Source organism: Lepus europaeus, chromosome 14, assembly GCF_033115175.1.
Source record: "Lepus europaeus isolate LE1 chromosome 14, mLepTim1.pri, whole genome shotgun sequence".
Lineage (NCBI taxonomy): Eukaryota > Metazoa > Chordata > Mammalia > Lagomorpha > Leporidae > Lepus > Lepus europaeus.
Genome location: NC_084840.1, coordinates 26,048,862 through 26,059,447, shown reverse-complemented (window position 1 = coordinate 26,059,447; position 10,586 = coordinate 26,048,862). Strand labels below are relative to the sequence as shown.

General features: G+C 46.3%; 1 protein-coding gene across 1 annotated transcript in view; it reads left to right on the top strand.

Moving 5' to 3' along the window:
* The first annotated feature begins 3,172 nt into the window (after positions 1–3,172).
* The window catches only part of LPGAT1 (lysophosphatidylglycerol acyltransferase 1), a 94,339-nt gene continuing 86,925 nt past the window's right edge, over positions 3,173–10,586 (top strand). Inside the window, exon 1 of the mRNA XM_062210302.1 lies at positions 3,173–3,338. The gene's annotated coding sequence lies outside the window, so the exon portion shown is untranslated. The remainder of the gene's footprint in view (positions 3,339–10,586) is intronic.

The window sequence follows — 10,586 nt, the reverse complement described above, 5'->3', positions numbered from 1 at the left end:
ACGGGCCCTTCTCTGGCCTCCTTTCACACTTGTCTCCTCACAAGCAACTCTCTGGCCCAGTCACGATGGGTATCTCTCTGTGGGCCTAGCCCACTTCTCCCGTGAATGTATATTCACTCTCTTTTTAAAATAAATTCTGCTCTCGCTTGTACACTCTATGTATGCCTCTGCCTTGAATTCTTATCTCCGTGTGGGCAAGAACTTAGAATAAAAATTGAGATACTTATGCCTATAACACCTTCAGGGAATGTACTTTCTCCCTCTGTTCACCCTCGAGCCGAGTTTACCCTGCTTCACTGTGTTAGATTCCTCTAACACAAGCTCCCAGAACGTTCTGCTCCTTTCCTTCGGGCACTCGCCGTAGTCTGTCATTATGTAATTGCTCATTAGTAGTTTAATAGTTGACTCCCATACCAGGATGTAAACTCTATTAGTGTAAGAAGCATTTGTGTTTTGGTTTCTCATTGTGCCTTGAACACCTAGAATGTGCCTTGCACAAAAAAGGGGCTCAATAAGCATCCACTTGTTTCACTACTAATGCCATCAGTCAGTGTTGAGATCTTAGAAGCATTTGCTGGCTTCTACCCCAAACCTTGCTGTCCACATTGCCTTGCTAATCTGGATATGGATGCCTTCTCCATTCCAACAGCTGTGAGCATGGCCCATATGGGTCTGCTGATCTGCCCCTGTATATTACTAGCAAAGGTATATTTAAAAAAAAAATCGAATAGAGTAGGTAGCTTTTTGGAAGAGTGTCATTCAGTTCAGCATAACATTGAATAAGTAAAACTACCAAAACTTAATATAAGAACTTAAACTATGTATTAACATAACTTGAATTGTTCTAAACTTTAAAAAATCCCATAATCAAGAGCTAGCATTTTAGCATCACTCTCTTACCCATAGTCTTATTTAAGTCACAGTACTTAAGGCAGGAGTTGGTCTAGGACAGCAGACTCATGTGGGGGTTGAAACCTATATGGTTACCAGTAGCTGATTCCAATTAATTTAGGTCTCCAATTTAGTTTATGGTTTGAAAAGAAAGTTTAAGGGAAACATAGGATTCATTTTGGTTTTGTTTTTAAAATCTATGTATTCGTTTAATTTACTTGAAAAAGAGACAGGCAGAGAGAGACCGAGAGACAGACACAGATCTTCTAAGACCCACTGGTTTACTCCCCAAATGCTTGAAACAGCCAGGATTGCTCCAGGCCAAATCCAGGAGTTGGGAACTTACTCCAGGTCTTCCATGTAGGTAGCAGGAATCCAAGTTCTTGGGCCATTACCTGTTGCTTCCAAGGATGCACAATAGCAGGAAGCTGGAATTGGAAGTGGAGATGGGACTTGAACCAGGGCACTCTAATATGGGTTGCAGGTATCCCAAGGGGCACCAAATTCTCATCCCAAAACAAAGGGTTTTAAAGCATGTTTTACAAAATGTTTCTTGAAGACATTTCAAGAGAAAATCATTTGTAAAGAAATTATCTTTCCTTACCTTTCTTCTTACTTCTCTCAACCAATAAATACCTGCCTACTTCATGAGGTTATTGTTTGCATCCAACAAGATAGCGTGTGTGTGTGTGTGTGTGTGTGAGTGAAAGAGCATTGTTGATTGCCGAGTGCTGAAGAAAGGAAGGTGACACGACTTTCATTACAACAGTCTCAACCAACCAGTTCTGTCTCCCAAGTGATAAATTAATCTTAAACCCTATTGGAGTAGGAGCACAGCAAAGAGTTCTGCTCAAACTCCTAATGATTTAAGTTGATGAGAACCACAGAAAGACAAGCTGCACAGGTAAGGACAGGTAATATGCTGCAGAGAAAACACCGTTATCGGCCGGCGCCGTGGCTCAACAGGCTAATCCTCCGCCTTGCGGCGCCGGCACACCGGGTTCTAGTCCCGGTTGGGGCGCCGGATTCTATCCCGGTTGCCCCTCTTCCAGGCCAGCTCTCTGCTGTGGCTAGGGACTGCAGTGGAGGATGGCCCAAGTCCTTGTGTCCTGCACCCCATGGGAGACCAGGAGAAGCACCTGGCTCCTGCCATCGGAACAGCGCGGTGCGCCGGCGGCGGCCATTGGAGGGTGAACCAACGGCAAAAGGAAGACCTTTCTCTCTGTCTCTCTCTCTCACTGTCCACTCTGCCTGTCAAAAAAAAAAAAAAGAAGAAGAAGAAAACACCGTTATCCTCTTTGAATGGTTTGCTAAACTGTGACAGATCACATCCTGGGGGAGGGGGCAGGAAACCTGGGCTTCTGTAGAACCACCTAAAGGATTGCATGGAGGACCAGGAGGCAGGGGACCACATAGAATCATAACCATTTTCCAGAACTCAGGAGTTTCCCAGGATGTGAGACTTCCAGTGCTCAAATAGTGAACGTACTGGGTAAACCAAGATGAGTCGGTCACCTTAAGGTCACATCAACTCTGGGGCCAGAGCTGCAGCATAGGTGCCACATTCCATATGGGTGCTGGTTGGCTGCTCCACTTCCGATCCAGCTCCCTGCTAATGTGCCTGGGAAAGCAGCAAAGGATGGCTCAAGTACTTGGGCCCCTGTGCCCATGTGGGAGACCCTAAAGAAGCTCCTGGTTCCTGGCTTCAGATTGGCCCATTGTGACCATTTGGGGAGTGAACCAGTGGATGGAAGAGCTCTCTCTTTCTCAATCTCTAACTCTGCCTTTCAAATAAATAAAGAAAGAAATCTTTTAAAGAAGACCACATCAAATTTCTAGCCTATGATGAACAAGCCACACAATTTCTCTATACCTGGTTCTCCCCATACATACGTGGAATCCTGCAATCTTTGCTACAGGAGAATTCCTCACTCTCATCAAATATCACTAAATACCACCACCCTAACACCAGAACAAAGATGTTCTAACATTGCTTTTTTTTTTTTTTTCAAATTTGTGAGGAAACCCAGAAACATAAGGTTTTGTGAGATAAGAGATCCAGAAGTCAGGAGCTGGTTGTCAATTGCAGGGCTTGGAGTTATGCAAGAAAGCTGCAGATTCATTGGTTTTCTGGGGATAAAAGTGAGGGCAGAGGACAGAGGGTAGAAGCCAGTTCAAAGCAGCTCATCAGTATCGTGTTTCCAGAAAGAAGTCCATCCTGGGAAGTTCTGTGGACAGAGTCCAGGGACATTGCCACGCTGGAATTCAGGTGACTGTGAGGAGAGCAGTTTTGGCTGGAAACTGATGGGAACTCAAGGCCTTGAGAAGACTGAGCTTCCCAAGGGCTAGAGACACTAAGAAAGATTTGGCTTAAAACCAGCGGCTGGAGCGTGGAAGGACAGGGTGGTTGAAAGGATCAGGCCATTGAGGAACCAGCAGATAAAGAGGTAAGATGGGAACTTGTCTGCAGTCTGAATGGAGAACCAGGGAACCGCGCATGTGGAGCTTCTCAAATGTTGTGGTAGTACTGAGATCTTCTTGAGCTGCAGGTTCAAAGGTGAGCAGTTAATTGCGGTTCTACACTACAACAGCTTGCTGCTGGAATGTGTGACAGTGAAGACCTAAGTCTAGTGTGGTGTTCTCTATAAAAGTAGTCGTCACTCAGAGAGACAACTCTGGAGTCCTGGACGAGGAGACAGGCTTCAGGTGGTAGTTACAATGCTCAGGAAGAAAGCATGAAGGTGTTCCAGGCAGGAGGAATCAACCAAGAGAAGTTATAGGAATGTGCTTGTTTAAAACTAGAGGAGGCAATGAGAATTGAACATTGAGAATTTGACAGTGTTTTCCATCCTTTCCACTTCATGCTGCTCATTGAAAACGGTACTAGCAGTATGATGTAATCAGAGGCTACTAGTTTGCTGCCTAGCAGTGCTAGGCTCAACCACCTAAGCCTCACTGAAGCACATGGCCCGTTGACTGGTAAGTTCTAGAATAATGAGTGAAGAATGCAATAGAGAAGATCCTAGAGTAAGCCAGATAGAGACATCAGACTTGCTTAGGTAGACATAGAAACGCAATGTCAAAACTTAGACATCAAAACAAAAAGTTAAATACTTGACCACATAATCTGAGATGGGAATAGGGGATAGCTTAAGGGAGGAGGAATTTTAATAATAAAAGGGGTATTTGTGTAGTTGGTGATTCAGCTGAGGCAGGTGTAGCCACTGAACATTACTAAAACAATCATTTTGAAAAGGTGGAAATAAATTAGTAAATGAAGTATTAGCAACATTATTTCTTTGGCCATGGTTTGAATGATAATGATGATGTTATTGTCCAAATTATCCTATTGTTTAAAAAGTGAAAAGTAGGGGCCAGAGCTGTGGCTCAGCAGGTAAAGCCCACCCCCAGCCCGACTGCTGTGCTGGCATCCCATATGGGTGCTGGTTCGAGTCCTGGCTGCTCCACTTCTAATCCAGCTCTCTGCTGTGGCCTGGGAAAGCGGTAGAGGGGGGCCCAAGTCCTTGGTCCTCTGCACCAGCATGGGAGACCCGGAAGAAGCTCCTGGCTCCTGGTTTTGGATTAGCAAAGCTCTGACCATTGCGGCTATTTGGAGAGTGAACCAGCAGATGGAAGACCTCTCTCTCTCTCTGACTCTGCCTCTCTATAACTCTGCTTTCAATTAAATAAATAATAATAAAAAGTGAAAAGCAATCATAGTAAAGAAAACAAACACTGCATCCAAAAGTATGTTTCCTATCACATATGAGGCACTAAGCTAGATGCTGGGAAAACAATAATGAAAAAGTAGATGGTATGAAACGCCCAGTCTCTCTCCTCAGAGCATAAGCACTCCAACAGAAGCCTAGGCCCAGAGGAAGACACAGCAAGTCCTAAAGCAGAGGTAGGAGTGGAAGTACAGACCCTCTCTTATCTCGGCTGAACCTGAGATCAGACAGACACAGAAGGGAAAACCATGAGCCAAAGGTCCCCATGAGCTTGCACATGCAAAGCCATGCAACACATCCTCTTTCCAGGTGGTGAGTACTCTAAGTGTGGCTCATGCAACATGGCGAGGGGTCAGTGGTAGAGGAGGGGAGAGGAGGCAGCCACAGGGCTTGCGGCTGGACAAGAAGGGCATCCTCTGAATCTTCCCATCCCTTCTGGTGGGGAAGAGCTTCTCTCTCTCTCTTTTTTTTTTCTTTGACAGGCAGAGTGGACTGAGAGAGAGAGAGACAGAGACAGAGAGAAAGGTCTTCCTTTGCCATTGGTTCACCCTCCAATGGCCACCGCGGCCGGAGTGCTGCGGCCATAGCATCGCGCTGATCCGAAGCCAGGAGCCAGGTGCTTCTCCTGGTCTCCCATGGGGTGCAGGGCCCAAGCACTTGGGCCATCCTCCACTGCACTCCCGGGCCACAGCAGAGAGCTGGCCTGGAAGAGGGGCAACTGGGACAGAATCCGGAGCCCCGACCGGGACTAGAACCCGGTGTGCCGGAGGATTAGCCTATTGAGCCACGGCACCAGCAGGGGAAGAGCTGCTCTGCAGGAGCCAGCCGTCTGCAGCTCTGTAGCCCGGTATCTGGGAACAGAGTCTCTTCTCTGCCTCTGAGACATCCAGGACAAACGGCTTCATCTCTCCACTTGTAAAAGGTGAGCGAACAACGATGTAGTCCTTCCAAAGTCATGCACTTAAAACTCTGAGAACATGTCTTGAAATATTGAAAATGATCCATAAGTACCTGTGATTGTTAGTATTTTGACATAATCAACAACATGTTATTACTTAGTTTCTTGGGTTAGAAAAATACTATTTGAGATTTGAGGTAGTCTTTTTTATGTGATTTTGTAGGTTCTGTGAGTGGAGGAACATGCTGAAATCTTCCTCTAAATATCTCACAAGTATATTTATCCACTGCAGTACCGAGACTCCACCAGCAGAAGTGTGCAAAGGCTTTGGGGATTTTAAGAATTCCTTTGTGAAATGTTAACACTTTAGGAAGCGAAAACACCATTTATAGCCATAAGCACGTCTGCAGGGATTAGTTTTACTAATACTAGGCTAGAGAGAGCGCGCTAAGCCAAAGAAATGCAATAGTGGACGGGTGAGAAAGAAGATCCTGTTAGTGTTGTCTGTCGAGGATGGAAAAGGGAGCCTTAAGGCTCTTTAGCAAGAGGGCTTATTTTATTTTATCTTAAATATTTATTTAATTTTATTTGAAAGGCAGAGTGACACACAAAGAGAGGGAGGGGAGAGACAGAGGCCTCAGTGAGCGAGAGAGAGAGAGAGAGATAGAATCAGTCTTCCATCCACTGGTTTATGCCCCAAATGCCCCCAACAACTGTGGCTAAGCCAGGCTGAAGTCAGGAACCAGGAACTCCATTTTGGTTTCCCATGTAGGTGGCAGGACTCCAAGTACTTGGGCCATCATCTGCTGTCTCCCAGGTGCATAGGCAGGAAGCCGATCTGAAGCAGGCAGCAGCCAACACTGATATGGGATGTTGTCCCAGCTGTGGTTTAACCAGCTCATCACAACGCCTTCCCTCCCCTGCCCTGAAATAATTTTAGTCTTAAAAGGGAAAAGGAAAATGAGCTGAACTGGAGAGGCGCGTGGAGAGGATGGACTTATTTACCCGATAATATTGTTTAGGGCCAATTCTGTTAAGAAAAGTTGCTAAATGCCTTAAAGAAAGTTGCAATCAAGTTTTTGATGATTTGACTGACCTTGTCTAAAATAATTTTAAGGTTATAAGCCTAGTACATTTCATGTAAAATGGTTACTTCTATGAATATAGAAGAAGACATCCATATATACGTATTTCCCCCTTTTGTTTGAAGCTAAGCTAACAAAAGCCTTGCTCTACTGGGCTGCTGATTCCTAGCTTGGCCCTGTTTCCCAGTGACAGGGGGCTGGGGATGGGCCTGTGCCAAGTCATTGCACATCTGCAATGCTGCTGGTGGGGTTTTCCCTCGAGAGGAAATAGTTCATTGGAGCCTTAGTGCAGAAACCAGCCCAGGTAGGTGAAATGTTTTTATAATTGCCACAAGGAAAAGGAGAGGGCCCAAGGGGTATGTTCTTGCCCATGGGAGCCTCTCCCTGGTTATAATCTAATTTGTTGTATGTATGTGGACCAGATGGGTGGAATTAAGCCTTCTGAGGTGTTGCAGTTAGAATGTCTGGCGACTCCAAGAAATGCAAGAATTCCTGTTTCCCTTTCAAAGGATCATCTCTCTTGCGGTTCCAATACAGACTTTCAAAACAGAAACTGTAACACCTGTGGCTATCGGCTAGGATCTGTTTCCCAATTTCTCCCAGTGGGGGCGTGCAAGAAGCCTGTGAGATTACTGACTTCATTTTTGTGTTTTGGTAACGGTGGCTCACAAGTAGGATAGGAGGCTAGAAGCTAAGTAGTCATTGAGAAAGTCCTCGCTTTCTTAAGATCTGTCTGCCCGAAGAGCTAGCGGTTCCAGCCTCCATCTGTCTGCCTGTCGTGCTTATGTCAGAGAAGGGTCACAGGAGTGTGCCTAAGTGACTGAAAAACAATAGAGCAAAAAAGTTGTATAAGAGGCAAGAGGAAGGTAACACATGTAAGGCAAAAGAATATAAAGTGCATAACTCAGCTGGACTTTCAAATACAAGAAATAAATATAAGCGTCCTTTGAAATTGTTCCCTGACGTGCACCCGAACGCAGTCTCATGGTTCATGGGTGCTGAACTCTCTGCAGAAACTGAGTGTGCTGAGGTCAGAAAGCCAATTCCCCCTGCACCCTTGGCACAAAGCGAGGGCACATCTACCCCTGGAACATGATGTATTGTACTGTTTGCTGAGCCTCAAGAAAAGTCTAATGAGGTTGGAGCTAGTCAAGAGAATAACTGAAATGATCAGATTAGGGCTTCCATGTCCCTTCTATGAGGAGCTACTAAAACGGCAGAATTTTGCAGTGTAAAAGTAGGATGATGTTACGGCTGAATGGTGTGCCCCCAAAAGTCGCCTCTCAAAGCTCTAACCTCACAATGTGACAGTATTTGGAGATAGGGCCTTAAAGAACTAATGAAGTCAAGGCAGGTGCCACGGCTCAATAGGCTAATCCTCCGCCTGCGGCGCTGGCACCCCGGGTTCTAGTTCTGGTTGGGGCACCGTGATTCTGTCCCGGTTGCCCCTCTTCCAGGCCAACTCTCTGCTATGGCCCGGGAAGGCAGTGGAGGATGGCCCAAGTGCTTGGGCCCTGCACCCACATGGGAGACCAGGAGAAGCACCTGGCTCCTGGCTTCGGATCAGTGTGATGCGCCGGCCGCGGCGGCCATTGGAGGGTGAACCAACGGCAAAAAGGAAGACCTTTCTCTCTCTCTCTCTCTCTCTCTCTCTCTCTCACTGTCCACTCTGCCTGTCAAAAAACTTAAAAAAAAAAAAAAAAGAACTAATGAAGTCAAGATAGTGCTGTTATTGCTGTTCTTAATCCAATGTGGGTGGTGTCCTTACAGAAAAGGTTTTGGGAAGCAGCAGGTGTTGCACTTGGTGGGTTAAGCAGTCCTTTCACAGTGCCTGCGATCCAGTCCCACCTCTGTTTCAGGTCCAGCTTCCTGCTAATGCACACCCTGGGAGGTAGCAAATGCTGGCTCAGCTTGGATTCGTGCCACCCACATGGGAGACCCAGATAGAGTTTCTGGTTCCTGGCTTCACCCTGGCCCAGCCCTCGCTGTTTTGGGCATTTGGGAAGTGAACCAGCAGATGTAAAGTGTCTCTTTGTCTCTCTGTAGTTATGACTTTCAAGTAGACGAAAATAAATAAATAAACATTTGAAAATAGGATTCCCCTTTACTACCCCAAAATAAAGTAAAATCAAGGGTCTAGAAAAGAATGTGATCATGTCAAGATACCCATAGATCAAGATCATCTAAAACGAGGCCTGCCTACTGCCTGCATTAGCATCACCTATGAGACTTTTTATATATATAAAAAAGTGAGCCCCCAGGCCCACAGGACCCACAGGACCCACTGGATCTGGAGTAGTAAAATGTCCTGGTATGAGGCTTAAGAACGTGTCCTTCAGGTAGACGTCCCAAGTGATGCTTTCGCACACTCAAGCTTGGTCTTGCCCAACCTCTGGCTTTTTCCTGGGCCTGGCTGGCTGGTACTAATTGCATCCCAGCAAGTACTGGTGTGTCTGGTGTGCTGGCAGGTGCTCCGTGATCCAGGAACCAGGTGTAAATCCCACTGTAGGCTCTCTGTTTCCAGGTGGCAGCCAGTGTTCACCCACTGTGGGAAAGCTGAATGGGATGGAACGACTGGGATCCTTAGGGGAGAGTTTACTCTTGATTCTCAAAAGAAATATGGGTCTCACCTCTCTCAGGACTGTCGCGGCATGGTTTGAACAATAATCTACAGTATAAAAATTATTTCTCTCAAGAGACTTATTTAAAGATTATATTACATTAGCACCCAAATTAACAGCAAGAATGCAAGGAATAGAATGAGCATATCTAGTTTTACTATTGCTATACATCAGTTGAATTTGTATGGACATGATTTATGCCTTTTTAAATATTTATGTTACAGTAACAGATATAATATTAATAAGATAGATGATATAAATAAAAGCTAATACTAAATGGAGAGGAATCTAATAAGTACTTCAGACAGTCTCTGTCCTTCATTTACAAGAGTGCTTCAAAAAGTTCATGGAAAACGGAATTAAAAGATAAGGTGCATTTTCCACGAACTATTTGAAGAGTCCTAATATTTCCTCACCACCAAAGGGAAAGGGAACACAACATATTCTTTCAGTAGCATAAGGTGAATTTTCTTCTCTGTCCTTAATCTGTGGACCAAAGAGGAACTAGAGAGAGAAAGAAAAAGAGAAAGGGGGGGGGGCAGGGAGAGAATATTTTCAAAGTAAGCAGAGTTAAGTGGCATTCTGATGAAAAATACTGGTATTATGGTTCCCTAGGGACAAACAAAAGAAAGCCCTAACAGGCCTCCCTCACTCCCCGCCCAACAAATATTATTAAGGGATTCAAGGTTTTCAAAGCTGAGTTTCTTAAAGCTGAAATGTAGGCCATTTGAGAACGTGCAAGCGGGCAGGCCATTGGGATAGTTCTAGCGTTTCCTTCAAGTGGTCCAGACTTGGAACTAGAATGGACCAGGAGCGCCCAGCACGGCCTGGGAGTTCCCGTGGTCATTGCCTTGGTGGAGTTTTCCCCTCCTCGACCAACCAAATTTGGGTCTCTCCGGGCAGAACCGGATTCCCAGTGGCTGGGCGGTGGTGGATGGGAAATGGGAATTGCCACGGATGCGCCAGGTGCTTTCCAGAAACAAGAGCTCTGGCGCTTGAAAGAATTGATTTAAAACTCGAGCCCTTAATACTCCGGGGAGGTTCAGCAGGAAAGCCATCAGTGCACCTGGGCTTCGTTAGGAACGAAGGGAGGACATTCCAGCCTTCCGGAGGGCTGCCTCCCAGTTTGGGCAGAGAACGAGTCTTTTAACAATGAAAAGCGACCGTTTTGGCTGAAAGGGGCTCTCCGTTCGCACCGAGCGCTCCTCACGCGGTGTAAGGGCGGCTGTTCATTCCTGAACCCTTCCGAGAGGCCCTTTTCCTCGGTTCTGGCCTCAGCTGGGCCCGGGCCTAGCGGCCGAGCAGCCCCCCGGGCCGTGACCCGCAGGCCAGCGGGGTCCGGGCGCGGGAGGCGGCGGCGTCG